This window comes from Marmota marmota, unplaced genomic scaffold (genome assembly GCF_001458135.2).
Source record: "Marmota marmota marmota unplaced genomic scaffold, marMar, whole genome shotgun sequence".
In the NCBI taxonomy this organism is placed as follows: domain Eukaryota; kingdom Metazoa; phylum Chordata; class Mammalia; order Rodentia; family Sciuridae; genus Marmota; species Marmota marmota.
In genome coordinates this window covers 2,220,861-2,248,121 of record NW_026000222.1, presented here as the reverse complement: position 1 = coordinate 2,248,121, position 27,261 = coordinate 2,220,861, and positions in this window count along the sequence as shown.

Sequence of the window (27,261 nt, the reverse complement as noted above, 5' to 3'; positions counted from 1 at the left end):
TAGTTGTTAAAATTAAGGTAAAGAATGTCCACTCCATCCGGACCCCTTCGTCTGCCACAGCAAAGGCCCCACCCTCCTGCAGGTCACAGCTCTGGTGGGAGATAAGGCCAGCCGCCCCATGACAGGGACACAGGGAGCCAGGAGTGTGCCCGTGGCTCGGGGGCGCTCACAGCTCTCCTGGGCGAGAGGCACCTGCTGGCTACGGGGACACAGGCTACTCGGGAGGGTTGAAGAAACCCAGTCCAGTGAACCCGACAGATGATTAGAAGAGAGAAAGAGCCACAGAGCCCACGGGTGTCTCAGGGCCACTTGGGGTCAAGTCCACCAGGTAATGAGCTGAAGAAAACCTTCCACTCCCGCTGACGGCCCTTGGCATCTGGGGTCTGCCTTGCGTCACCGTGACAACCTTAAATGCCTGCAGGCAGAGCCCCCGGGGGACGAGAGAGGCGGCCTCCACACAGAGCTGTGCTGTTCCTTCTCCGGAGAACTCCTGCTCCGGGGGCACTTGTTTCCCGTGGATGCCCCCACCCCTCTTAAATATAAACGGGCACCTGTGCAGGGAGTGCTGGCCTCCAAGCCGTGAAACTGCTGCTCACTGCAGCTGCAGAGCACTGGAGCCTGGGGCCCTGCAGGCTGGGGCAGCTGTGGACTGGGCTTCTGCAGAAGCCTGTGCTCTCCACCTGGTCCACACAGGACTGAGGCGGCTGCGGAAAGGGGAGCAGAATGGTCCACTGTTTCAAAACTTCGTGTGCCTGGACTTGGTTCCAAGCAGGTCTGGATCTGGTTCAGAATGCAGCCTTGACGTTGCTCAGCACCAGCTCAGGGCGGGGAGGGCAGGTTACCCCCAGCACAGACTTTTTAGGTCATTTGTGGTTTCCGGTGCAGGGAAGAACCCGGCCCTTGGAGTCTGGCTTCAAAGCCCAGCTCTGCCATTTGGGAGCTGGGCCATGGTGGACAGACCCTCCCCGTCTGGCTCTCCTGTCCATCTTTGAGAACGTCTTCCTTCATAGAGAGGTAGGAAGGCTGAGAGGCAACAGGAAGGCACCCTGACTACTCGAGGGGACACCGGAGGTGACGGCAGAGCAGAGCAAGGTGCTGGAACATTGGGCCCTCGGCTGTGCCGGGGCCTGAAGCCTGCTGGGCTGCTCACTTGCTATCCAGGAGCCTCGGCCACACGCTGACCCTCGATCCGTCTCAGAATCTGCCTCTGAAGAGAGGCGCATGTGAGGCACCGCAAAGCGTTCAGTCCCAGGAGCAATCTGGCCACGACTCGACTCCTTAAGGCCACCGGCCCAAGTTAGAAGCCAGGCCACTGAGAAAAGCCGGGTGGCAGGAGGCGCCTCCCTGGCCTGGGAGCTGTGGCTGCACCGAAGCCGTCAGTGGGAGCTGCAGGGCCGTCCCCTTCAGGGAGGCTGGGAGGGCCCAGTGGCGTGTGGTGGGGCATCCCACGGCTCCTAGAGTCTCAGAACCCGCGGGGCAGCTTTGTGAGACCCTGTGGTCCTTCTGACAGCCACGGACGGAACCCAGAGGCGCCGTGTGGGGTCTTGCCACAGAGCAAGGTGCTGACGCAGGGAGTTCGGCTTTTACAGTGATCAATGGAAGCCTCCACCCTGCAGCTGATCTAGAATGAGAGGAGGCTGAAGAGCACAGGGCCTCCCTCCCTCCCTCCCTCCCCTCCCCTCCTCCCCTCTCCTCCCTCCCTCCCCTCCCCCTCCTCCCCGGGGCTCAGTGACACTGCGCCAGCTCCAGAGCCTTGGGGGGCCATTGGGTGTTGCCTTGGAGTGTCTCTGTGTGTGCACGGGTGTGCACCAGCATGTCTGGATGCTAAACACACACCCAGAGTTCCGATTTCTGTTTGCACAAATGCGAGGCCCTCTGCGGGGCCTGTGGCTGCGTGGCCAGCCCCGGCCTTTCCCTGTGAGCAGGTCACACTCCCCTTGCTCTCTGTGGCAGCTTCGATGGAGTCGCCTGGTTTGCAGGTGCCATTTCCAAGTGCTGCACAGCTAGGCGTCTGCCAGCCTGGGGCCAACCCTGGCAAGGCCATAAAGATGCCACAGCACCATCATTTAGGTGGCTGCCTTGCTGTGGGGCAGGTGGGGGCACAGGCGCTGGCCGTGTGGGAGCCAGGAGACCAGGGCTGGAGCTGGCCGTCATGCTCAGCCACCTGGCCCTCGTGTGGGTCTGGGAAGGATGAGGGACCCAAGAATTCTGTGCACCCCCCTCTGAATACCGGGTCTCACAGGGGGGCTGGTGAGCCAAGCCACAGCAAATCCAGGGCAATTTAGGCGGTGGGTGGTCTCCGGTCATCAGGCAATTACCGGAGGCCGCCTCCCCCAGACCCGCATTTACTCAGCTGCTGCCCGAGCTCAGGCCCCAGGCTCCTCATCCGTCCTGACAGCTCTGGGGCCTTGGGGAGGAGCACCTGGGCCCCCAGGGCAGGGCCGGGGCTGCCCGAAGTCTTTCCTGGTGAAGGAGTGACCTTGGAGCAATGGCAGTTTCCCTGAGGGCAGAAGAGCACACTCTGGGCCTGGCTGGAGGGACCCCGGTTCACCCGGGGACAAAGGCCCCCCAACGAGCTGTCCACCTTCCTCAAGCACGTGAGTCCCCTTGCTCCCGTCCCCACCCTCCTCCTGTGTCGGGGTCGCGGGGATTTTATGCCAGTCTTTTTACCTTTGGGTTGTGGGGTGGGTGGGGGGCTGCTCCTCTGGAGCTCCTTATGTGTCTAGGGGTCTTGAGCCTTCCACAGTACTGAGCAGGGGTCCTTTCACCCGGCCACCGGGGAGAGGCGGGAGGGGGATAGTCTCCAGTGTGGGCGGGGGCTGTCTACGGGGGGGGGGGGGGATGCAGGGACACCATGGGCATGTGCCACTGCCCTTCGGTGCTTGGTGGTGTCCTGCCAGGTCCCCAGGTGATAGGAGCAGCGTGGGGGATCTGAGAGACTAACCAGGACCCCGACCACCCGCCAGAGAGATTCCTGAACAGGGCTGCCAGACTTAATGAGGTAGGAACACAGGATGCCCAATTAAATTGAATTTCAGGCAAACAAGGTATTAGTTTCCCGTGTCTGCTGTAACGAGTCACCAAACTGAGGCTCAAAACAGCAGATTCTTTTCTTGCACTGTCTGGAGCCCAGAAGCCCCAAATCGGGTGTCTGCGGGGCCTGGCTCCTTCAGAAGGCGCTGGGCCCCTTCCCTCCTCTCCCAGCTTCCGCGGCTCCGGCTCCGGGCATCCTTAGCTGGTGCAGGAATCATGCACTTCCCTGCCTCCGTCTCCACGTGGCTCCTCCTGTCTTTGGCATGTGCCGTTCTGAAAAGGACACCAGTCCCTGGATTTGGGGACCCCTACTCTAATACTCCTCATCGTAACTACAGACACCCACAAACACCCTATTTCCATATCAAGTCTCATCCCAAAGTTCTCGGGGGGCATGATTTTTTTTGGTAAATATTAGTCAGCTCATAATAATAACTTTTTCTTAGTTTTATGATCATATACTAAAATAATTCTCTTTTCATCTGAAATTCAAATATTGCAAGAAATATACTGAAAACAATTCATTTTTAATTGAAATGCAAATATTGAAATCACCAGAGGCTGGGACCTATTACTGCTAAAAATGATTTGTCTGGCAGGGCTCCTCCCCAGGCCCAGGACTTCGGCACCCCACCTGCCGCTCCTCCGCCTCAGGCCACGTTCCCTCCCGACAGCCCAGGAGTGCCCACTGCCTGCTGCTCCCACTCTGGTCCTGCAGGGTGCACAGCCTCAGATTTTGGAAAGTGACTAATGCTGAAGGGGAAGGAAGTGCCTCAGGGAGGTGAAGCAGGATTCCCCGGGGGCTCTCCTGTCAGCCAGGCGTCCGAGACTGTCCTGGGGCAGCACGGGCAGCACAGGCAGCCATGACCTGCTGGCACCACCGAGAAGCACTCACCAGGCAGTGCTGTCCACTGCGGGCCTCGAGCAGACACAGACGCCCAGGCCTGCTCTGGTCCTTGAGGATCCACGCGGGCCACATCGCAGGCCGTGGGGGACGGGGCACAGCAGGTGCACCCAGCCAGGCAGAGCCCCAGTCAGCCACCGCCACACCCACTTCTCACCCGGCAGTGCTGCGGTATCCCTGTCCACACTGCGCGCACTCCGAGGCCAGAGCATCCTCAAGTTCACGTGGAGCTGGGCTCAGCCCTCGACCTTGCCTTTTCGTCACACCGGAGGTGCCAGGCGAGAGTTGGGGTCACCTGGAGCAACAGGCCAACAGAGCGCACCCACAGCTGCGGGTCCTGAGGCTGGCGCACACCACCAGAGGCTGGATAGCCCCACAGTGGCCGCCTGCAGGCTGCAGAGCTGGGAAACCTGTAGCTGAGAGACACTGACCCACGGGCCAGTCATCCCTGGAAACCCCCCCAGGCACACCAGATGTGTGTGCCAGCTTGCTGGGCACCTCCTGAAGCAGGCAAGTTGACAGCTGAGAGCCACCGTCACCTGCTCTGAGATGCTCCTGAGTCACTTCTCGCCACCATGGCGGGAGGAAGCGGAACCCCACGTGCCTGGGAGGACCCAGCCTGGGGCCTTCCAATCATCTCCATGGTGCCTTCTGGAACTTGGCGCTGGGCTCTGAGATACTATGGACCCGGGGTCAGCAGCAGCTGCTCCCTGTGCTGCCATCGTCCATGTGCCCTCCCTGCAGATGCATGGAGGAGGCGGGTGGTCAGCCATGCTCTCGGGATGGCAGTCTTCAAACACTCTGGGTCAACAGGCAGATTGAGCCTCCCACGCCCCACCATAGCCCAGCATCTGCGACGCAGCCCGGCTGGAACCGGCTGAGTCCTCCCCTGGAAGGCTGCGGAGGTCTGGAAGCCAGGAGACTGCCCACCCGACACCCCTGGCCTCTGAGACTGAGATTCGCTGGCAACTCCTCTAGTGCTCCAGTCACTCGGGCTGGAAGTATGGCCTCAGAAGAATGTTCCCACAGGGGACTCGTGCCCGAATGCCCACTGCCCTCTGGGAAACGTAAGACTTCAAATACGGTTTGACTCTTGGTGAAGATAGAGCGTTCGTGCCTGTGGACAGACCGAGGCTGTGCGTGTGCCATAGGTCGTGGGCCATGGGCCTTGGGGAAGGAGGCATCCAGGAAGCCTGCAGCCCTCTGCTCTTTGGGGACCCCTCTGGAGCCATGCAAGTGTCTGCTCTCGTCCTCACGCCGCTCTTGACCTGAGTTAAAGCCCGTGCACAGCAACAGTTTTCACGCCTGAGCTCTATAAATGCTTCCTTCGAGGTCTGCAGGTGAGGGTCCTCCCCAGGAGAGCGGTTCTTCGACCCAGGGAAGGGGAGGCCCTGAATACCCAAAGTGAAAAGTGGGATATCAGGAGGCCCAGAAGAGGGCAGCTCTACAGCCAGGGAGACAGGCGCTGCTGCTGGGCCTCTGAGTCCAGGCACCGCCTTGGCTTCCTCGCAATTCCCTTCTCTGTCCAGGCTGAGGGGCTCCCAGCACCCCTCCTGGGTTCAGAGCGTCCTTCAAGACAGCTGGTCCCAGCCCTGGCTCTCAGGGTCTCAGCCCCTCCCTGCCCCTCCCCCACCCTGGAATGCCCACTGGGAATGCTGCCCCACACTGCGCTGCTCACTGCGATGCTCCTGCTCATGCACAGCTGTGGTTCCAGGTGTCCCCCAACCTGGCCCTGAATGGTAGCTCCTGGACAGTGGCTGACCGGGCAGCTCACCAGAGCTTTCCAGAGCCTGCAGTGGAGTGGCAGCCAGTTCTCCATCAGCTTCGTTATTTAGCCATCTACATTGTGAAGGATCCCAGAGGTTGATTAAGAGTGGGGGTCTCGGCCGGCGGCTCAGCCCAGCCTGGCTCAGCCGCCCTCGGAGCCAGCGCCGCCGCCGCCATGTCTTCCGGGGCCAGCGTGAGCGCCCTGCAGCGCCTGGTGGAGCAGCTCAAGCTGGAGGCCAGCGTGGAGAGGATCAAGGTCTCTCAGGCTGNAAGTATAAAATTGTGGGGGAAGAATAGACTTTACTAATCAAATGATGCCTTGATTTTTTCTAAATAAGAAGATTGTTTTATTTAACACAAGAGGTGTTGTTTAGAAAGATTCATGTTATGATATATATTAGGTTGTCTCATTTTATGTAAGAAGCAGATTTGAACTCTTTTTAAGTTCCTTTACTTTGTGGTTGCACTTTTAAAAAGATACTACATTATTTCATGCCTTTAAAAAAATGTTTAAAGTAGGACCTACATACAGAGCATTGCAAATGATTAAAAACAAAGTAATGTGAAAATATTATGACCTAAAAGAATTCTTCATGTCACAAGTGTTTGACTTTGATGATGTGCCTTTGATTTAATTTGGGATACTTTTAGAAGGATACTTCGTGTTTGGAATAATCTTTGAAGATCTTGGAAATAAATTCTGTTTAATTCATCATTTTCTATGAAAAAAAAAAAAGAGTGGGGGTCTCCTGGGAGCCCCGGGTCCAGTGGTGCTCTCTGCTTAATCCGGGACATCAGGGAGGAGAACCTGCAGCCGAGCCTGGGGAGGGGGAGCAACCGGCCCGGCGCAGGTGAAGGACAGCATGTCCATACCACACGCCGCCCGCCAGGGACAGCTGCTCACAGGGCACTGGCTGGCTGGTTGCTGCCCTGCCTCTGGGGTTACTTGTCCTCAGAGAGTGGGCGGCTTCTCACATTTCTGGAGGCCAGAGTCTGAGATCCAGGTGGGCGGCTGGCTCCTCTCAGGGCCTCGCTCCTTGGTCTGTAGAGGCCACCTTCTCTCTGATCCTCCGGGGGTCAACCTGTGGTGTGTGCCTGAGTCCTCGCTGGTCACATTGGACCTCACTTAGCTTCAGCCAGCTCTTTAAAGGACCATCTCCAAATACAGCCACATTTCGAGGTCCTGGTGAGGGCTTCACCACATGAATTCAGGGACGAGGTTCAGCCCATTGTGAACACCAAGCAGAATGTCACCCTCCATCCATGACGTGCAGGCCGCAGCCCAGCATCCTGCCCTGCTGGTCACCAAGGAGGAGGAGGCAGTGAACAGAGCCAGCAGACAGGTGATGAGCGATGAGCGCCAGGGCCTCGGGCGGAAACTGGAGCAGCCGGTTGCCACTGTGGAAGCCGTGGCCCCCCCCCCGGGGAGGCCTGACCCCAAGGTCGCATCTGGGCCGAGGCCAGAGAAAGGTGAGGCTGGCTGGGGTCACCTGGGGGAGCAGCCAGCTGGGGTGACAGTGAGTGGGGGTCATCGGTGGCATTGTGCCCTCCTGCTGGCACAGAAGGCCAGAGTGGCCGCCATGGGGGATGGGAGGCAACGGAGGGGCATCCGCGAGGGCGCAGGGCTGCAGGTCTTGGAGGGACTGGGGATTTGACCTCAGCTACTGCTGTGAGAAGCCCCTCCCCTCGGCATTTGGCCCTAGGAAGCAGGTGGAAGATGTGAGCGCCCCTGCTCCGGTGGCTGGGGAAGCCTGGCGTGTGCCCCGGAGCCTCTGGATCTGTCAGCCAGCCCTGCAAGTGCAGCTCGGAAGGACGTGGGGCAGTAGCGACGCCCCAGCTGGTCTGCAGCAGGTGACTGATCCAGACATGGCGCACTGACAAATCCAGTTCTTTATCCTTTGATGGCCACGAACTTCACAGTGTTGTAGCCAAAGCAGAACAGTCACCATAGCAAAGCCGTGCCTCAGAGCTGGGTGCAGTGGCCCACGCCTCTAATCCCAGTGGCTGGGGACGCTGGGGCAGGAGGATGGAGTTCAAAGCCAGCCTCAGCAACAGCGAGGTGCTAACAACTCAGTGAGACCATCTCTAAATAAAACACAAAACAGGGCAGGGATGAGGCCCAGTGGACGAGGGCCCCTGAGTCCAATACCCAGTGCCCCTTCCCCTGAAAAAAAATTCCAAAACAAAACTGTGCCCTGGCCTGGGCTGTCAGGTGTCCTCTGCAGGGTCTGCTGGAAGGGCTCTGGCAGCCGCAGTGGTGCCCAGCTGCTGCGGAGCCCTGCCTGGTGCAGGAGTTTAAAGAGGCAGAAGTTCACTCCTTGCCGTTTGTAGAGCTCAGCTGACTCTGGTTCTGCCCTGGGCCTCAGGCCTGGGGTGGCCACTGCCTGGGGAGCCCCTCCCACTGGAGGCTGATGCCCACGTGCGGATGGTGCCAACGCCAGGGCTGCCCTCGCCGCCCTCTCTGCTGTGATTCATGGCCCGAGCAGCCAGGGCAGGGACGCGGTGCTGCTCCTGGTCCCAGCTCGCTGGCGGCAGCAGAATGGCCACGGGAAGTGGTCTGGGCGGCTTCCTGTGGTTCCCCTCTTCCTGGGGATGGGGGATCTATTTTTAGAAGTGGCCACTGCCGTGAAGGTCCAGTTGGCTGGGGGACGTGACAGGGACTTGTGGTAGCTATGGCAGGCTGCCCCCAGCTCCACACCAGGCTGGGGTTGGAGTGCAAGGCCACTGTGCCCCTCTGCAGGGGCGAGAGGGTTTGTCTAGTCCAGCTGATGCCCCAGCGATGACCATGAAAGTGTCCTTGTGTTGGAAACAGATGGCTGCTCCATGGGAGGCCATGTGGCTGTCACACATGACGTCCACCTGACCGCCGTGCCCCTCTGAGCAGGATCCCGCCTCCAGCACCTTGGGGATGACCTGACTTCAGACCCCCCACTTCCTGCCGGTGGCTTCTCATGTTGGGGTGCGTTCCCCAGGAGCAGCCTCTGCACAGAGGTTCCAAGCCTGACTTATTTGGAGGTGGCCCCAACCAGGCAGGGCAGGAAAGCCACCGCAGTTGGTATGCCATGCCACCAGCTGTCAGGCTGGTGACCCCAGCTCCCCTCAGCCACCCAGCCGCTCTAGCGTGGCTGGACCTGGCCTGGTGGCCGGGGCAGGGGTGAGGTGTGATGATGCTGAGCTCTGGGGCTCCGAGGGTGGTGCTGGGACCCAGCGGAAGGCAGGTTCCTGGGCGGGGAGCTGCTCTGCCCACCCTGCCCACTTCCAAGGCTCCGTGAGCCTCGGCCTTCCCGTGTCACTTACCCCTCCTGCTTCATGGTTATGAAAAGACTGAACTGTTTAAGCCTTGCCAAACGACAGTGCCATCCACACCCACAGTGACAGGGACCAGCCGCCCTGGTACACTGTCCCAAAGGCGGCCCGAAAAGTGTGCAAGAACAGGGAAAGACCTTGAAGGGGGCAGTGGAGGAGAATCCACAGGGCAGGGAGATTGTGTCGGGTTTTGAAGGATGGATATGAGTGGGAGCGTCTGATGTGAAAAGCGTGACGTGGCTATGCTTACCCGGGACAGCATTCAGTGAGCACCTACTTTATGCAGTGGTTTACTTCACATCAGTTGGGCCTTTGGATGGCTCATGTTAGCTGAGCACGAGGAGGCGCCAGTTGCTTTACCTTGCTGGTCTCCCTTCTCCAAGGCAGAGGCTTTGGGCTCCGTGGCCCCGTGAGGCAATGCTGGGATTCCAAGCCAACAGGCAGGTCTGGGGCCTGAGCTCCTGGGCTCTGCTCCGCAGTCTGTGCCTGGCCTGCAGATGCACAGCCACTGAGCCCCCACCTGGGCCCCCAGGGAGGAGGGAAGCCGGCTGGGGTCCGAGAGCCATCACTGTAGCTCGTGGGTGTAAGTGCTCCTTCCCCGCTCAGCCCGGCCCTCAGGACAGGCCAGCAGGACTCAGGAGCTCTGGTCGCCTGCCTTCCTCATTTGACTAAGTGACCAGCCAAGGAGAGGGAGCTGAGGCTCTCCTGCTGGAGATGACCGGGGCGCCCGTGCAAGAGCACTTGGGGAACTACTTGTGAGAATGACTGGCGCGGCTCAGGGCTGAGGTTCTGTCCCTCTCAGGAGCGGCTCCTGCCCCGCCTGGAAGATCGTCCTGCGGGACTCACAGCAGGTGCTCCTGGGTGGCAGCAGAGGCAGTGACAGGAGTCCTGGGCTCTGGGGACAGCGTGGGGCTCCGTGGCTGAGGTGGGTTCAGGTCGGGGGACACACAGGGAGTCAGGCGGGCATCTGGCCGTGATCCTGCGCACCTGGGCAGGGCAGCCACGGACCACCGGCACAACCTCATCCTGAGGCACTGGCCTGGCGCTACCCGCTCTGTGCCTCCAGCCACTAGTGCAACCTGTCCAACAGCAAGGCCAGAATGTAGGGAGGTGGACAGAGGGAGGCTGGAGAGGGCAGCATCGAGGGCAGGACACTGCAGAGGGGGAGCAGTGGAGAAGAATCCACAGGGCAGGCCAGGCCCTAGATGCTGAGGGCCAAGGTGAGACTTGCTTGGACTTCATCCCACAGGTGGCCAGTGGCCAGGGAGGCCTCTCTTCAGTGCATGGAGTGATGAGAACCCAGCTTCAGAGGCGTCCGAGGCCAGAAGGAGGCTGAGAGTGAGCCCAGGTCAGCTGTGCCCTCCCTGAGCTGAGTCTAGCTCGTCCAAGGCCTCTGGGGCTGTCGGCCAGCGTCCCTTGCAGACACGGGTCATGGGTGGGTGTGCTCAGCTCACGTCAGCGGGGATGCGGGCGGAGGCCCAGAGACGTGTGCCCTCCCCCAGATCGGATGCAGAGGTAGGGGCTCGGGGCTCCAGCACGTGGGGGAGGCCGCCCGGGAGTCGTGTCGGCCAACCCCGACCCCCAGTCTATTCTCCATGCCTGGGCCGTACTGGGGAAGGCACCTTTCCCTTGCTGGGTGGTGGCTGAGCCCCTCCCTGATGCCACCAGCTCTCCGGGACTCTGAGAGGAGAGGGGACCGGCCCTGGCGTTCATTCTCTGGCATTTCTCATTCCTCCTACCAGGCCCCAATCTGGTTCCCCAACATCCCTCTGCAAGTTGCTTTCATTTAAAGATGACACGTGGAAGAACGACGTTTGGTTCTGGTGGCCATGCTGGTCTGCGGCAGGGGGATCTCTGAAAGGGCTAGGCTGGGGCTTCTGAGGGAACACGGAACCAAGGAGCAATGCAGGGACGGGGACCAGCAAGCCCCGAGTCAGACTGGCAGCCAAGAAGCAGGGAGACCCCGCACCCGTGGGTTTAGTTCCGACCACAGCCCAGGTGAGCTCGAGGCCGCTCTTGGCACATGTCGGACAGGAGAAACGGCTGCTTCGACCCTACCTCTTCCTCTAGCAGTGTCCCTTTTAATTTCATTGTGACCCCTTTTTCTACGTCCTAACCCTCCGTCCAACCCTCTCATATGGAAGACACATCCTAGGCTGGCCGTTTCTGAGCTCCCAGCAGCCTCTGAGCCATCGATGGCCACTCGGCCGGCCCCTGTCAGACAGGAGGCACTTTCCCACCCCCACACTCAGCAGAGTCACACGCGTGTGTGACACTTGTGTGTACGCATGTGCAAACGCGCTTTGGGGCCTCTGGGGTAGACTGTAAGTCACAACTCCCAGAGGTCTCCCGGGCATTCCAACGCCCAGAGTGCCCTGGGAGGGAAGCGATTGGGCAGACGCAGCTCGCGCACCCCAGGGCAGGGGCTGCAAGGCGGCTGTGGAGCCTGGGGGCCGCGGTTATTACACGAGTATGTTATACACAGGAGTCTTTTTTCTTTGGGCACCGGCTCAAAACTGTCTGCTATAAAACTCCATGTCCCTGTCTCTGCTGACTCACTTGGTGGGAATTACAGACCCAGATGCCCGCTGACCTGCAGGACCCTCCACTGGAAAATACGGGCGGATCCTTCGGCTCTCGGGTGAACCCCAGCAGGGACGCAGCCAGATTCCCTGTGCTCCAGGGGACCCTCGGCCCCTGCAGTGTCCCTGTGACCCTGCGTGTCCGCAGCTCTGCTGTGACAGGAGGCGAGGCCCCAGCTCAGCACCTCTGGGTTTTAACAGGGGCAGTCCTGCCGTGTGGCAGGGAGGGAAGTGAAAATCCACCTGGTGTCCCCGCTGAGTCCTGGAGGTCACGCATGAACTCAGTGCTCGGGGAGAGAAACCCTGGGCCGTGGGCTCCCGGGCACTAAGAGCTCTGTCACCTGACTCTGCCTCTCTCCCCAGAGTCCCTGGTTTGCAGCAGAACAGGGGGTCGATGTAGGCTGGGCAGCAGCTCCAGCTGGGCATCATGTACCGTCACCACGTGTCCCCTGTTGGCCCTGGGTCTCCACCTGGCCTCCTTGAGCAGAGCCCTCAGGGAAACCTGTGCCTCTGGGAGGGCGGGCCTGCTGTTGGCCAGTGGCTTCCACAGCGCCCCCTCTGGGCCAGCCGCCGGGTTGCACTGACTGCACCCCTGGGACCAGTCCAAGTCTGTGAATGGTGAGACTGGGGTGGGACTGCAAGGTGGCAGAGTCCTTCTGAGTCCCCTCTGGGTGGGTGGGTAGTGACTGGGAGAGCAAGGTGGACTGCTTCCTGAGCTGGCCACTAGGGGCTCAAAACCGACCTTCAGAGGGCACGTCTCACCAACAAGAGACGGGCCTGCAGACCGCCGTGGCTTGCAGCTCTGCAGGCCGGCCCTCCACGCTGACCCTGCCTCTGCAGCCCCTCCAGCCCGGGGGGTGCAAAGCTGGGCTTGGCAACGTGGCCATGCTGCTCGACTCAGAGGGCCTATGGCAACCCGTCACACTGACCCCAAACCAGGGCCCAGGGAAGGACTTTATGAATTCACCTTGCAGAGGGGCTGACTGTCCTTCAGGACCAAGTTTTCCAGATAGCCCGGTGGCACCAAGCCCACCTAGGAGGCTCTGGCCCCGGCTCCCGGGCACAGTGTGCTGGGAAGAGCCAGTGCTGGAGGCCCAAGCAGGGGTCAGAGGCCAGCGGTTCCGCCTGGTCCTCTCACTGTGATACTTTCCAGTTTGAAAAGTAATTTCTCAGACTTTTTCCCCTAGTGCCTCTCAGGCTGCGGAGCCCCAGGTTCTGTTTCATTCCTAACTCTGAGGCCTCTGGTGAAGCTAAGTGTCTGTCTACAGAGAGAGGAAATGACCCTGTGCAGGTGCCCACGGAGAGGGGCGTCTCCACCCGGGAGGTGACAACCGCTTGGCACCCAGACACTGGGTGGGGGCCGGTGCAGAGAGAAGAGGTGCCTTCCTGGAAGGTCTCTCCAACCAGGGGAGGAGTGTGGAGGAGGAGAGGAGCCCGCCAGCCTCTGGAGGGACCTGTCAGGGCACAGTGTCCAGGGAGAGAGCTGGCACCCCATATATATGTCTCTAGAGAGAACCTGCCACGTAGGTTTGGCCCCACGGGGCCCAGCAGACCCGCCGCCAGCTCAGCTTTTCCGTCTGACCAGCTGTAGACTGGGGCCTGTGTTTCTCACTGGACATGTTGACAAATCAACTTGAGGCAGGGTCGTAACCCGCCCCATGGGGAGTGGTGGGGAAGCGCTCAGGGCTCAGCCTGGAGCTCGGGGCCCTCGAGAGCTGGGTGACCGTGGCTGGTGGCCGCTGTCTTCCCACGGTAAGAGGATGGGAGGCCTCGCACCTCATGGCCCCCATCCTGCCCTGCTGGGCCCCGCATCAGGACTCAGTCCGGGAAGAGGCCTGGACACAGGAGGCGGTCCTTCCCGGAGCCCAGGGTGCCCCCGGGGCAGGAGCCCAGAGTTTCCCCAGGACGTGCTCAGAGGCAGTGGAGGGAATAACTGATCAGGTTCTGCCTTTTTTCATTTTTTTGCCATTTAAAATGTTTTAACTTCAAACTCAACACACAAAATGACCTTCAAACTGTGTTTTGTGATGATGAAGTCACCCAGGTGCAGGAAAGCGCAGCTCACGAGCGCCTGTCACCAAGGCCCATAGGAAGCCGTGGCACAGTGTCCAGAGCAGCAGCAGCACGGGGTTCCTGGGGACTTCACGACCCGCGATCCCACTCACCATCGTGGTGATGGCCATTTGTCCCCTCTGTGCTGGTCTGTTGTGTTTTCTCCAAAGTGTGCATGTGGGACGTTTGTGACCGTGGTTAAAGAGCGGCACATCTTTAGCTCACATTCCTGCCTCGCTCCCTCCACAGGGCTGGAGTCCGCCTTCCATCGCGGGGTGGGGGCCTTCCTGCAGAGGTGGGCCTTCTCCCCCCAGGCTCCCAGGGGCCATTAGGAAGCCTGCTCTCCGAGTGGTTGTGCAACGTGTCCAAGGCAGTGGTCCCTCAGTTCATTCCAAGTACCTCTCAGGGACTTTCAGTGGCATTTTACAGACATGGACCCAGGCACCGGGAGGTGACGCGGTTTGCCTGGAGTCACACAGCTCAGAAGGGGCTGAGCTGGAATGTGACCTTTGCGTTTCTAGGACAGCTCTTTCATTGACCCTCGCTGTTCCTGGGGATGACTGAAAGGTTCCTGGGGACCTCACTGGTGGGAAGGCAAGCTTTCAGGAGAAAGGTGGGATCCCTCTCCTTACCCTAGAAACCAAGGGCAGCCCTTTGTCCCTCCCCTTTTATGCTCAGCTTTCAAACAAATGTGTTTTGACTACATTTGAGTTAAAAGAAGGTAAAGAGAGAGAATCTCGCCAGTGTGGGTAATGCACACAGCCCCTGACCAGGGATCCACCTCGTTGTCTCCAGGCCTAACCTGGTTTCCTCCCAGTTTCCCGTGTCTTCACCGCAAGAAGGAAGCCTCAGGCCAGCTTGGGGGCTGCAGCCAGCAGAGACCTACCCGTACCCAGCCTGCCAGGGGCCCCGGTTTTCCCACATGAGGGACTTGGCGACCTGTGCACCAGGCTCCCAGGCCTCACGGTGTGGAGACACCCCAGGAGCAGTTTACTCTTAAAGAATCTTGGAAGGATCTTGGCACTTGGCCTTGTGTGGCCCGATGCCTCAGTATTTATCAAATTGGGTCATTTAAAAATATTTTATCTGTTGGTTTATTTTAAAACAATGAGTTCATTTACATTAGCTGGAAAAATATACTTTTATGTTTTAAAAGTCATCTTAAACAAAGGCATCCATGTGCAGAGTGGCTCTGCTTCATGTCTCTCTCCTCCAGTGAGCCTGGCCAGGTATGTGGGAGGCGGCAGGAAGCTGGGCTGGCCGGGTTTCAGCCTCTGCCGGTGTGGCTGGGGCTGTCCCTGGTCGCCTGGACCGGTGCTTCTGGCAAACGTGGGGACGGAAAGCAAGGGCTGGGGAGGGCTCCGCGGGACCCTGTGAGGTGTTCCCAGCCTCAAAGGGCAGTTGGAGACGAGTCCAGCGCAGGGACCTGGCTACAGTTCAATGCACATGCCACATCCGGGCAGGGTTTGGAAGGAGCCTGCTGTCACCGTGACAGCTGCGTCTGCCTTCCCACCAGACCTCGCCAGCAGACCTGGGCCCACTTGTTGATTGGTGCTGGAGCAGCCACCAGTCCATTTCTTGTCTTCCACAAGTGGTGAGGGCTGCTGCAGGTGGCTTGTACCGGGAGTGGCCATGGGCAGGCTACTTAGCCTCTCTGACCTGTTCACACCCGCCGTGGGGGGGAACACAGCTCCCGTGAGGGGCTGGTGAGGGTGAGGAGGGAGTGCCCGTGCCCCTCGGCCCCCTGGGGAGTCAGTCTTCCTCTGAATGGCTGCTCATGGACACCTCTCCCTTCCACCGACTCCGTGGCCACCCAAGTGCCCTGCTCGCTGACTTGTCCCACGTGGGACCGCCTCGTGAGAAGCTCTCTGGGTACTCGCTCTGCACCCAGTGGACTGGACGGAGCAAGGGAAAGGAAAGCAGGCATGCAGAGCCTGGCAGGGACAGCCAGAGCGCGAGGTGCCAGGTCCCTGTGACAAGCTGGAGAGTCAGGCTGGGGGAAGGGGCTATGGTCGTCTCTGGGACCAGGCACGCGGGCGTCCGCGAGGGAAGCGCACAGGGAAGGAGGCTGTTGTTACAACTGCTATTGATTATTGCAACTAAGCTGGGCCATTTTATCCCAGTAAATCTCAGAATAATGCAATTATAGGAGATAATCTGGAATCGGGCACCGCAAAAGAATCCATTCATTTGAAAGAGAGGCTTAAAATAATCTAAAAGGCACCCATCTTCTTTATTTTCCTACCAGCTCAAGTTTCATTTTCCAGTCTGTCCCCTCCAGCCCCAGTCCTCTCTTCCCAGACTGAAGGACGGCCTGCCTCGCAAAGCAGCAGGGCTCCGAGCGCGGAACCCGCCTCAGTGAAGTCCAGGGTGGGAGGGAGGGGGGCTTCTCCTCGGTTTTCTCTCTCCTTAACCAGGGAGAGTACTCTGCAAGTTCTGCTTCTGCAATTCTCTTCCCATTTTAGAATCTTCCAATGAGATAATCAACTTAGCACCTCTTTTGGGAGTAATGAGAGGTGATGGCCAATAAAAATAGGGGGAAAGCCCGCTGTCAGAGTATCTGCGTCCTTGTAGGTCACTTCCTTAACCCACTCTTGTTTTTAGACTTAGAAAATCCATTAGCAGAGCCATCTGCTGACTTGCAGGGCGTTTTTAAGTTTTAATTTTTTTTGTGACGCAGAATTGTTTTAGGGCAAGAAGCGTGGGAAGGGGCTTCCTCTGGACTCCACCCCACACCCTGCTAGAGCGGCAGCGGACACTGGCCAGGGCTGGGCCAGCTCCAAGGACACACTGCTAAGCTGGAGGACGGGCTGGCAGGACAGTGATGGCAGACGGGCTTCTGGTTACCAGAGGATGCTGCACAGACAGAGAAACTGACCCAGGGGCTGCTTTTACTCTGGCACTGTCCCTTAGCTGGGGACTGTCCCTTTGCAGTAAGTGGCCCCTCAAGACTCATTCCACCCAGGAGGAGGCAGCCTGGGCGCCAAGCTGCTGCGCGTTCCTGAGACTCCCACCATCACCCGTTGGGTTCATCCCGACCTCCCGCACACACCCGCTTCCCCGGGCGGCCAGCAGGAGCCTGTGAGAGCCGGACGTGGCTTCCTCCCTTGCCCACATTTATGCAGAGGAATGAATGACCTCGAAGGGCCCCTTGTGCTGTCCAGCGTGTTTTCCCGGGTAATAGGGTGTTCAGTCACCTCTTCTTCCAGGCTCCATGGCGATGCCACCCCTCCTTATGGTGGTTGCTCCCACACGTGCCCAGGTGGCACTCCCAACCGCATTCTGTCCTAATGGCTGCAGCAGCCCGTGCTTGGCTCTGCAGCTCTCTGCTCCTCATGCTCTGGGAACGGTCAGGTAGGCCGGCCCAGGGCCGAAGCCTCACTCAGCAGCCTGCTCTGAACAGCACGTGGGTGCTCGCTGACCTGCACTGGTTGCCAGGCCCTGAGAGGAGCCCCTTGGGGGTGGAGAAGTGCCGGGACTGGATGGCTGGCCTGCAGATGGCTGCAGCTCCTGCAGCTCCCAGCTATCCGTCGTCTTCTCTCTCCCAGACAGGGAGGGTGGGGGGACTCTGCAGGCACATGCAGGAAGGGCCAGGGGTCCGCGTCCCCTTGCCTTAGGAATGGGTAGTTCAGGCGGCAACATTGAACCTGCCCTGGGCGGGGGCTCCCGGGCCAGGGGGAGGGGGTCCGTGGCTGCTGGAGCTCATGGAGGACCCCAGAGCCTGCCCTGCTCTGCCTGCGCCAGGACCTGCCCAGGCCTGCTCCTGGTGGCCGCGTGGGGAACTGCAGCCAGCTCCGGGGGTCCTCGCCAGGGCCTGAGGCCCCGAGGCTGCTCCCCTCCACCAGGCCTTCATGATGCACTGGCCTCTGCCGAATTTCCTCGAGTAAGCAAGTGAACAAGGGAGAAATTCAAAACACCTGGCGGCTCAAAACGTGATCATTAAAACAAAATGCTGCTAATAAAGATGATAGCGGCAAAGATGGGATCCAGATGAGCTGCAGCGGCCGGTCAGGGGACGGACTCGCACCCTTTCTTCTCTGCCTGGGGCAGGGGACGGGCCTCAGTCCAGTCACTCGGTGCTCTCTTCCAGTGTCCTCGTCCCACGCAGAACAGTCGTCACCATCAAAATAACAGGTGTCACTCTGCGTGCTCCCTGGGCACTGGGTGGCCACGCTGTCCTCCCGGGTTATAGGGGCGGGCAGTGCCCTCCGTCCTTGGGCTGCGTTTCTAGGGAGGCTCCCGGCTGCGCCTGAGTCGCGAGCTCCTATTCTGGAGGTGGAAGGGGCGCCTCCTTTTTCTAAGCGAACGCTGTGGTTCATCCTCTGCGTGCGGACATCTGGGAGTCCTGCCGGGGTCCGTCTAGCAGGCATGTGCTCTGCTCACGTGAGAGCAGAACTGTGGACTGTCCAGGGCGGGAGGCGTCCCCAGGAGACCTCTGGGGCTCCCTCTGTTTGGTGTGAAGGAGCCGTGCTGGGGTGCCGGGGGTAAGGGGCGCCTGGGCAGGGAGATGCAGGAGGAGCAGTGGCCGCTCCCAGTGACCACGCGGTGAGTCTGTAACGGCCGACGCCACAGAGCAGGGCCAGGCGCTGGCCATCTCCCACCCTCATCTGCCCGGAGCCAGGCCCGCCTCTGTCCCCGTCCCCCAGATGAGAAGCCAGGGCTGACGAGGAGCCGGCCGTGGCAGGAACCGAGAGTGCAGGTCCATGGGGTGCTGCACACCCTGGGGACCACGTCCCCGGCCTTCCCCTCCCTGTGAGCAGGGCAGCAGGCTGTGGCTGAGGTAGCCTCCCCAGGGCCTGGGTCCCTCGTCATGGCTCCACTCTGGGTCCCCTCCAAGGGTGATGGAGGCTGAGACGCGAGGAGGGTGGACTTGCTTCTCCGGAGGGGAGGGAGGCCCGCGTGGTAGGCTGGGGCTAGCGTGGGAGCTAGAGGGAGGAGGGCACAGAGGACTGGACGGCAGCCTGCTGGGCCCTGAGCCGAGGAGCCACACGTTCCCTCTCTCGGAGGCCAGAGCTCTCTGCCTGGAGGCGGGAATCTCAGGTCATCATCTCAGTGGCTCTGGTTAGCCACATACCAGCCTCGCGTCCCCGCTGTGAGGTCCGCCTGCGCAGTGGTGACAGCTCCTACCCATTCCTACCTGCTATTGTGAGTAGCAGTGGTGCTGCGGCTGTCGGCTCTGGGCATGATTTCTGTTTCTTAGAGACCACTGGGGACTCCAAAGAGCGTTTCTTTATATACCTTGGTCATTCATTCGTTCATTTATTTGTGGTCCTAAGGACGGAACCCAGGACACTGCCAGCTACATCCCAGCTCTTTGTTTTTTATTTTGTGGCCAAAGTTGCTGAGGCTGCCTTGAACCTGTGATCCTCCTGCCTCAACCTCCGTAGTCGCTGGGACTACAGATGTGTGTCACCATGCGGGGCTCTAAATATCTTGTTACATCTATGAATATTTGCCTGAATGTAAACAAAATCGAGGAGTTCTTTAAAACATCGATTTATTAGTTCATTTGGAATCACACTCATTATATGCTGACACAAATCACGTTTTTAGTAAAAAGTAACGGTGTTTTCAAAAAGCAGTCATGGAGGCCCGACCTCCCCGTGTCTCCCTCAACAAGAGAGAGGCGTCTCTGTCTTCCCACGTAGTCCTCTGTGGCTCTGCGTGACCTGCAGCGTTCGGTCAGCTCCAAGCCCCGTGGAGCATCTTGGGCTCCTGAGACCCCCTCAGGGTGGTGGGGTCTGCAGGTGCTGGCCTCCTCTGCGACCTCTGCTGAACGTGACCTTGCTGGGCAGAGCCTGTGGTGATGGGCGTCTGCAGGTCAGGTCTATGATGAGGGATCTTTGGGTGGACTCATGCCCACTTCCTTCGTCCCCCTCTGGCTGCGCTTCCCTGGCCACCTTGGGGGCAGGACTCCAGGAACCTCCAGACAGTCCTCTCCAGCCTTCTCCAAGGCTTCCCTGGCTGTTCAGCATGGCCCGGACCCAGGCTCTCCAGTGAACCAGGACCCCCAGGGACACGAGAGATCGACCGGAGGACCTTGTCTAGCAATTGGCTCCTGCAGCTGTGGCAGCCAAGAAGACCCTGTCCCGCGGTCAGGGCTGTGGAGACCGGGAAGGCTGGGTGTGGCTCAGCCTGAGTAGAGCCCTGAGACCCGTTCGAGAGGGACCCCAGGCTGAGGCCGAGGCCTGAGAGCTGGGCAAGTGGGGTGAGGCGCTGGTCAAGGTCAGGAGGCCCGAGGCCAAAATCAGGAGCTCCGATGGCAAAAGACAGGAGTCCCAGCTCCAGAGGGGACCTGCCTTCCTTCAGCCTCCTGCTCCATTTGGCCCTCAGCCATGAGGTGGCGCCATGTTGGTGAGGGTGATCCTCTCTCCCCAGCGCACACCAGCGCTCATCCCCCACAAACACCAGTCCCCCGACCCCCCCACCGGCCCAGCCAGGTGGCCCAAGCCAGGAGCCCACCCTCCCACTTGGTGTCCACACACGTCTGCTCCAGCCATCCTCGCCCTACAGGGGAGGTCACAGGCCACCTGAACAACTGTCCTGGTGCAAGTGGAGAGGCCAGTCCCTTCCCACAGGAGCTGGAGGGCCCTGGGCGACACTGACCGCTGAGACCTTCAAGTCACACTCCAGGGAGCAAAATTCTCCTCCAGAGCTGATGGTCAGCGTGGCCTCTGCTGCACGAGACCTGTCTGGCCGGTGCACGCGCACCCACAGTGCCCTCCTGTCCATCAGGGGGAGGGTGTGGGCCCGGACCAGGAGGGTAGATCTGACGCTGTGCTGTCGACCTGTGCAGCCCACATCCCATGCTGAGTCTTTACCACGTCAGCAGGCACCCTTCCGGCACATTCCTTTCCAGATGATGTTGGCCATTTATAAAGCAGCCCAGGGTTGCTACACAGTGAGGTGCCCCATGGGCTGAGGAGGACGGACTCCCCAAGCAGCGGAGGGGCCAGGTGGTGGGGAATTCAGAATGATTGACATGTGCTGACCGGGTCACTGCCCAGCATTTGGCCATTGCCACATCAGAAAGCAGCGAGATGGCCCGTGGTGACCATGCCTGCAGACTGGACCTGGGCGCAGGAGCCAGGAACTCACCACACCCTCCTAATGTCCTTACAACAGAGCCTCCGCGGGGGCAGGGACTCACACAGCTCAGATGCTAGTGGGCCCCGTCCTCGCTCCTGGGGTGGGACTGGGCCTGGGGTGTGGCTGGCATGGCACAGTGGTTACGGGCTCCCCCTAGAATCCACGCCTGGACGTTTCTCCACGAGGGGAGCAGGGCACTGTGGACAATCGGGCCAGCTGTCCCCGGGGGCGGGAGTCAGCGGCATGCACACATGTGCTCCCTCCACAGGCACCGACCCAAGGCTGGGACCCCAAGGCCCTTCCATGTGGCTGGGCTCCCCGTCAGGCAGCAGGGACTAGAAGTTCGGCAGCGGTGTCTTGACATGGTCAACCCCTGTGAATCTACCTCCTGTGGCTCCCTGCTCAGGAGCCGAGCATCTGTCAAAGGGCTGTGAAGGGGGCCCCCACCTCGCCAGGGCGACATATGGCTGAGGAATCCGCATCCCCAGGAGTCCTGTCTCTGTTCCCAGATTCATCACTCCACTGCCCCTGAGCTGTGCGCGCCGGGAAGCCGTTTCCCACCAGCGCTGAAATCCTTGGGAAGGTGACTTGAGGAATTGTCACTGAAATTTTCTTTCTGTTCAAAGGCTGGGAGTCGGCAAAAGGCTTTCAGTCACTTTAACGAGTCCTGCTGAAGGATGGTGCTGGACGGAGGGACCAGAGGACCCACAGACCCGAGGAGAGAACGCAGGGGCTCAGGAGCAGGAAGAACTCCTGTGTTCTCAGCTCCTCGCGAAGGAGAGAATTCCAGGATTTAAAAAAGCTGTTATTTACTGAGCACTTTCCAAGAACCGGACATTATAACAGGGCCGGTCGGAGTCCTGTGAATCTGCCAGGGCTGCAAAGCAAACACACAGGTCAGCCTGATCCCGTCCAGTTCAGGCCAGACATCAGGTCCTGTCCTGCAAGTCTGTGGGGTGGTTGGTAACATCCCCGTTTTACAGAGGAATAACCAAAGCTTGGAGGGACGGAGGAACTGGGCCGCGGCCGGACAGAGAGTGGCAGAACTGGACGCAGATCCAAGCCTTTCTGGCTTTAAAATCTGTGCATGGGGTTGCTGTGATGTACTGCTTACAGTGAGCAAGTTCAGTTTTTAAAAATAACGATATTGTATTTTCTTTATTTCATTTATTTTTATGTGGTGCTGAAGATCAAACCCAGTGCTCCACGCAGGCCAGGCAGGCGCTCCACCACTGAGCCCAGCCCCAGCCCCAAGCAAGTTAATTTTTTGAGACTTGCTCACGATGGTTCCTGACACCCGGCAACTGCTGTAGAAGCAGGTTGTGTGAAGGTACCTAGAAAATCATGTCGTCCCAGAACTCACTGCTCACTCGATTCTAGTCATTGGTTCAGCATAAATCCTCCTCGTTGGATGTGTTTAGGGTTTTCCAGGAAGTCTCTCCGTGAACCACCAAGGTTGCCCAGAACACCTCTGCGCATCCTCCGGACCTCGGAGTCCATGGTTTCCTGGGTGAAGGACTCGCCCATGGAGGCTGGTCGGATTCCGGGTCTCTATTTAAAATGCGGATCCGTCACACGGGACTTAATCACTGCAGGATTACAGGAAGGTGACAAGGGAAGGTTCTAGGAGAACCCGTGAGAGAGGTGGAGTAGGAACTGTCACAAAGATTTAAAAAAGCTGTTCATCAGTGACTTCAGGGAAATGAGAGCCTTGGATGGATCCAAGAAGGTCCCCCCATCCGACGTTCAAGGCTGCGCTTCATTCCCAACCTGGTGCCCTCTCTGGCTTCTGGCTGGAGTCTCCATCTGCTGACCTGGGTGGGATGCTGGGGGATACCAGCTCCCGGGACACTGGTCATAACCCAGCCCCCAGGCCAAGAGGACGCAGGTGATCCCAGGGCTTGAGTTCCAGAGAAGTCCTTGACTCCGGCTCAGGGTGTGAATGAAGCTGTGGAGCTGACCCGCTAGGGAACAGGTGAGATCCACATGGGGCAGTGGCCGGCTGGGCCCGCCATGGAAGGCCACGGATCCTCAGCAGAGCTTCCTGGGCACAAAGGACAGCTCTCGGCAGCCTGGACCTACAGGTGTCCTCTGAACGGTGTCCTGCGCCGGCCCGATGCAGTTCCCTGGCAGCTGCAGGCCGTCCGCACACCGTGTTAGGCTCTCCCTCTGTTAGGCTCCTGCGCTGGTGATGTCACGACACAGCCCATCAGCACTTAATCAGAACCATGGCCGCAGCATTAAGCTTCCCCTAAACCGTGAAAGCCAGGGCTTTGAGGGGGGTCCGTCCCGAGGGGCTGATGCGGGAAGAACCAGGACCCCGCAGTTCCTGGTCAGTAGCGTGGATCTCGGGGAGGGACCAAGACTCCACGGGGCCGGGCTGTGAAGCAGTTCCAGGAGCGAGGAGTCGTGAGACATGTTGAAGTCCCAGCCCTCGGTACCTCTGGATGTGACCCTCTCTGAGGCTCACTGCAAATGTAATTAGCTGGGGTGAGGTCATGCCGAGTGGAGGGCCTAATTGAATATGACTGGGGCCTTAGAGGAGCCGGTCATGGAAAGACACAGGGGGCACAAGGGACACCAGCGAGGACGAACGCCGGCTCAGCCTGCCTCCCCCACAGCTGCCCAGCCACGAGGCCTGCTGGCAACAGCACCAGCTGGACGGAGACTGGGCACAGGCTGCCTGCAGCACCCAGAGCCAGCCCTGGTGACACCTTGGTCTCCAGGACGTACGCTCGGGTCGTGGCCGACACCCAGTCTGTGGCTTTGCCGTGGCAGCGGCGGAAGCTCACACCCAGGCTCAGCTTGCGCCTCCTGGGGACTTTGGCCGGAGCCGGCCACGTGCAGACAGCTTCTCTGTCCCTCCTTCTCTGTCCCTGCAGCCGCTGCCAACTGGACATCAAAGGCATTTTTCTGTTTCGATGTGCTCTGCGGGGGCCCAGCGCTGGGCTGGCTCTGCGGGGAAAGCCCAGCACCGGAGACGGAGGAGCAGCAGCCTGCGGAGGCCGCCACGGAGGCTCCGTCTCTCCCAGGCTTCTCAGGTGGAGCTGCCCTGGGGCTCAGGACAGCAGTCGAGATGGCCCTCAGGACACGCAGCGGGAAAGGCTGCTCTCCTAACCTGTGAGTGGACACCGTCCATGTGCTCAGAGCAGGCCATGCAGCAAGGACACGTGTGGCTTCACACACCTCCTGCTGTCAGGAAGGACCTCTCCCAAGCATCCTTGCCCTGGCTTCCAACGGCAGCCCAAGTCACGCCCCGTGCTGGGTACCCGAGGCGGTCATGACCTCTTGGTCTCCCCAGCCCGTCTCACACCACCCTCCGCGCAGGCTGCACGCTCTGCTGAGTGCGTGGAGGTGGCTGAGCCTTGCCCTCTTGGTTCCTGTGTGACCCTGGTGACCTCTGGTCACACAGTCTGCGAGGCCGTGCGGGCAGTGAAAGCCCAGGGGCTCCGGGCCCCAGTACGTGGCGGGCCCACCAGCCCAGCTCGCCGCCCCTGAGCACTCCCATCCTGAACCCTGAGTGCGAGGTGGGGTTCCTGCCTCTGCTGGCCGCTCCGCTCCGCAGGTTGCCCTCCTGGCCGGACTGTGCTGCCCCGCAGCTCTGCTGCTGCTCCTTCCACTGGGCTCCTGGGCGGGCTCCCGGGCAGGCTCCTGGGCAGGCCTCCCCACTTCCCGAGCATGCGGCCATCTCTGCCAGGAGCCTGCTTTTCTACAGCCAACGCTGTTCTCTTGCCCCCCAGCATTGCCCAGCAGGAAGTCCCACCCCTGTCAGCTGTCACTGCCCACGGCCCCTCCACCCCTGGCGACCACTCACCCTGTGTCTCTAAGGACCCACCTGGGCTGGACGTTTCACAGAAATGGAATCGTGCAGGACGCGGCCTTCTGGGTCTCAGCGAGGGTGATCATGGGTGGCCGTCTTCTATTGAAGAGCAGGACACTAAGGTCCAGGGGTGCTCTCAAGGAGCAAGGAGAGGGCACCTGTGGGTGCTGTCAGGCTGTCTCTGGGGATCCCCAGGATGGAACATCGGCATTTCCTCCTGGACTCTGGGCCCCCCTGGAGGCTCTTCTCCCCCTGGACAGGGCGCTCCAGAGGCTGATGCTCTGCGCCAGTGGGTGGCAAGGGCTGGGGGGAGCGGACCTGCGCACAGAGCACGGGGCTCGCTCAAGCCCCTGCCCGCAGTGCAGACCCGCGGCCCCAGCGGCTCCAGAGACGCTCTGTGCAGGCCTCAGGCGTGACCAAGCCTCCCACTGCATCGCTGGCCATCTGGAGCCGAGCGAGGAGCGAGGCCGTGTCACCGGCACATGCAGAAGCACCGGTGCAGCTGCCCCAAGCTGCAGCAGGAGTCCCCTCTCCTGTGCCCAGGCTGACGCTTGTCCAATGTCCGTCTCCTCTCCACTGGATTCCTTGGTCAGTCTCTCATGCAAAGTCCCCTCCAGGGCATGCAGTGATGCCTCAGGATGAGCTCTCTGCTGCCCCGGCAGGAGCCGTCTCCCCGAGCCCACAGCTCACCCTATCCTCAGTGCCCCGCAGCTTGCTCCTCTCCTTCATGCTGAGCGGTCATTTGTCCAAGGAGGACTGTTTTCTCCCATGGTCCTTGGCAGGCGCTGGTGCTGCTGGTGGACAGGAGCCCCTGGACACAGTGAGGACCACAGAACAGAGGGGCCAGACCTGGTTCCTTCGCTTCGGTTTCCCTCTGTTGTGCTGTGTTGCCTCTGAGGCTTTAATGGCTTGGAGAACTCAGCTGTCACCACGTCCCCAGCCACAGGAACGGATCGACGTCCAAGGGGCTGCGGGCCACAGAAGGCGCTCTGGGGTGCTGCGTTTGGTTTTGCAAGCAGGTCCCGGGGATAGGGAAGCCGAGGTGGGGGTCTCTCCTTGCCGCTTCCCACCGCTGCCCCTCATCTGGTGGCCCTGCCTCCTGGGAGCAGACGAGGGCAGTGAATGGGGGAACGTTCCCCGGCCTGGCATCGGCTGCCTGGCATCGGCTGTCTGCATTGGCCACCAGCACCTGCCTCTGGCTTGGGCTTCCCTCTCTGGAAAGGTCCACTCTCCGATGGATTATCCAGCTCGGACATCAGGGCAGCCCCCAGGGACTGACTTACTCTAGGATACCCTCGCTATGGGGTCAGAGGTCAGAGGGCACGGCATGGGACTTAAGCTGGTCCTCGGCTCAGGTCTGCAGGCATCCGCGGTGTGAGTTAAAAGGCCAGCGGGGCAGGGTCCAGTCACAGCAAGCGCCTCAGCTGAGGATCGCTTTTTGGAAGTGCAAAGACCACATCAGAAGCGTCCCTCCCGACTGGGCAGTTCTGCCTTTGTCCCTGAGGTGACGTGGTGACAGTGGCTTCTGAGGGTTTCAATGTGCATGGACCATTTTAAATAAAAGGAGCTGGTTTGGGGGGAAGAAAAAGAGGTTGTTTAACCACTGAAAGCCCCAAAGTTCTTGTCCCAGGAAACCAGTGACCCTGTGGACTGGCACTTGGAATGCAGGGTCACTCCAGGGGGAAAATGAGAACAGCGTCTGTTACCGAGAAAGCCTGGGGGAGGGACACCAATTGGTAGCAATTAGAGGCGGATCAGATAGGTGGGGGAAAGTTCAGGTCCCCTCTGGGCGTATTGACATATCCTCTCTGGAGCGCAAGCCGGTTAACCTGTGGCTGCTATCAGCTGCCCCCATCAGTGACCTGGTCCACCGTCTGGAGGTGTTCCCACGGGGAACACCCTCGGTTGTAAATACACTGTCCAGCTTTGCAACCCCACGGCCTGTGGGGACCAGGGAGGGGTCACAGACTAGGGGAGCAGAGGGTGGCCAGCAGTAAGGAGTGGCTTCACCCAAGGCCACAGCTCTGCTGAGCTTCAGGCTCTGGCTTCCAGAGGGGATCCTGCTCACTGTGGCCAGATCTTCTGGGCTGCTCAGAGCAGCGGATATCTGGATTTATAGGGACGATGTCCTCGTTTTTAAAACACTGTGGGCCAGCGCAAGCCTGTGGCAGTCGAGGACTCCCAGAGAAAGTGCCAAAGGTGACCGTGGCTTCTCTCCACTCACTGACCAAACCCACTCTCCTCCTATAAAGGGACGGCCTTGGTGCTGGGCGAGCACAGACCTGTGGTCTGCCATTGTCTGAGAGCTGAGCCCGTGGGCCTCCAGCCACGCGGTTGGCATGGTCTGTGCTCCTGCCTGGGGCTCTTGTCCCCGTGGAGGCGAGCAGCGGATCAAGTCAGGAGATGGGCTTCCTAGCGAGATGTGAGAGTATGCTCAGGAGGAGTCGCCGTGTGAGACCCCAGTGAGGCCCTTAGTGGCCGTTCCTGCAGACCTGGAGTCCCTCATAAGGGGTGATAACTGTAACCTGAAGCCAGTTTTCACCTGGGGGGGTGCTGGTGGAGGTTCACCTGGGGGGGTGCTGGTGCAGGCTCACCTGGGGAGGTGCTGGTGCAGGCTCACCTGGGGGGGTGCTGGTGGAGGTTCACCTGGGGGGGTGCTGGTACAGGCTCACCTGGGGAGGTGCTGGTGCAGGCTCACCTGGGGGGGT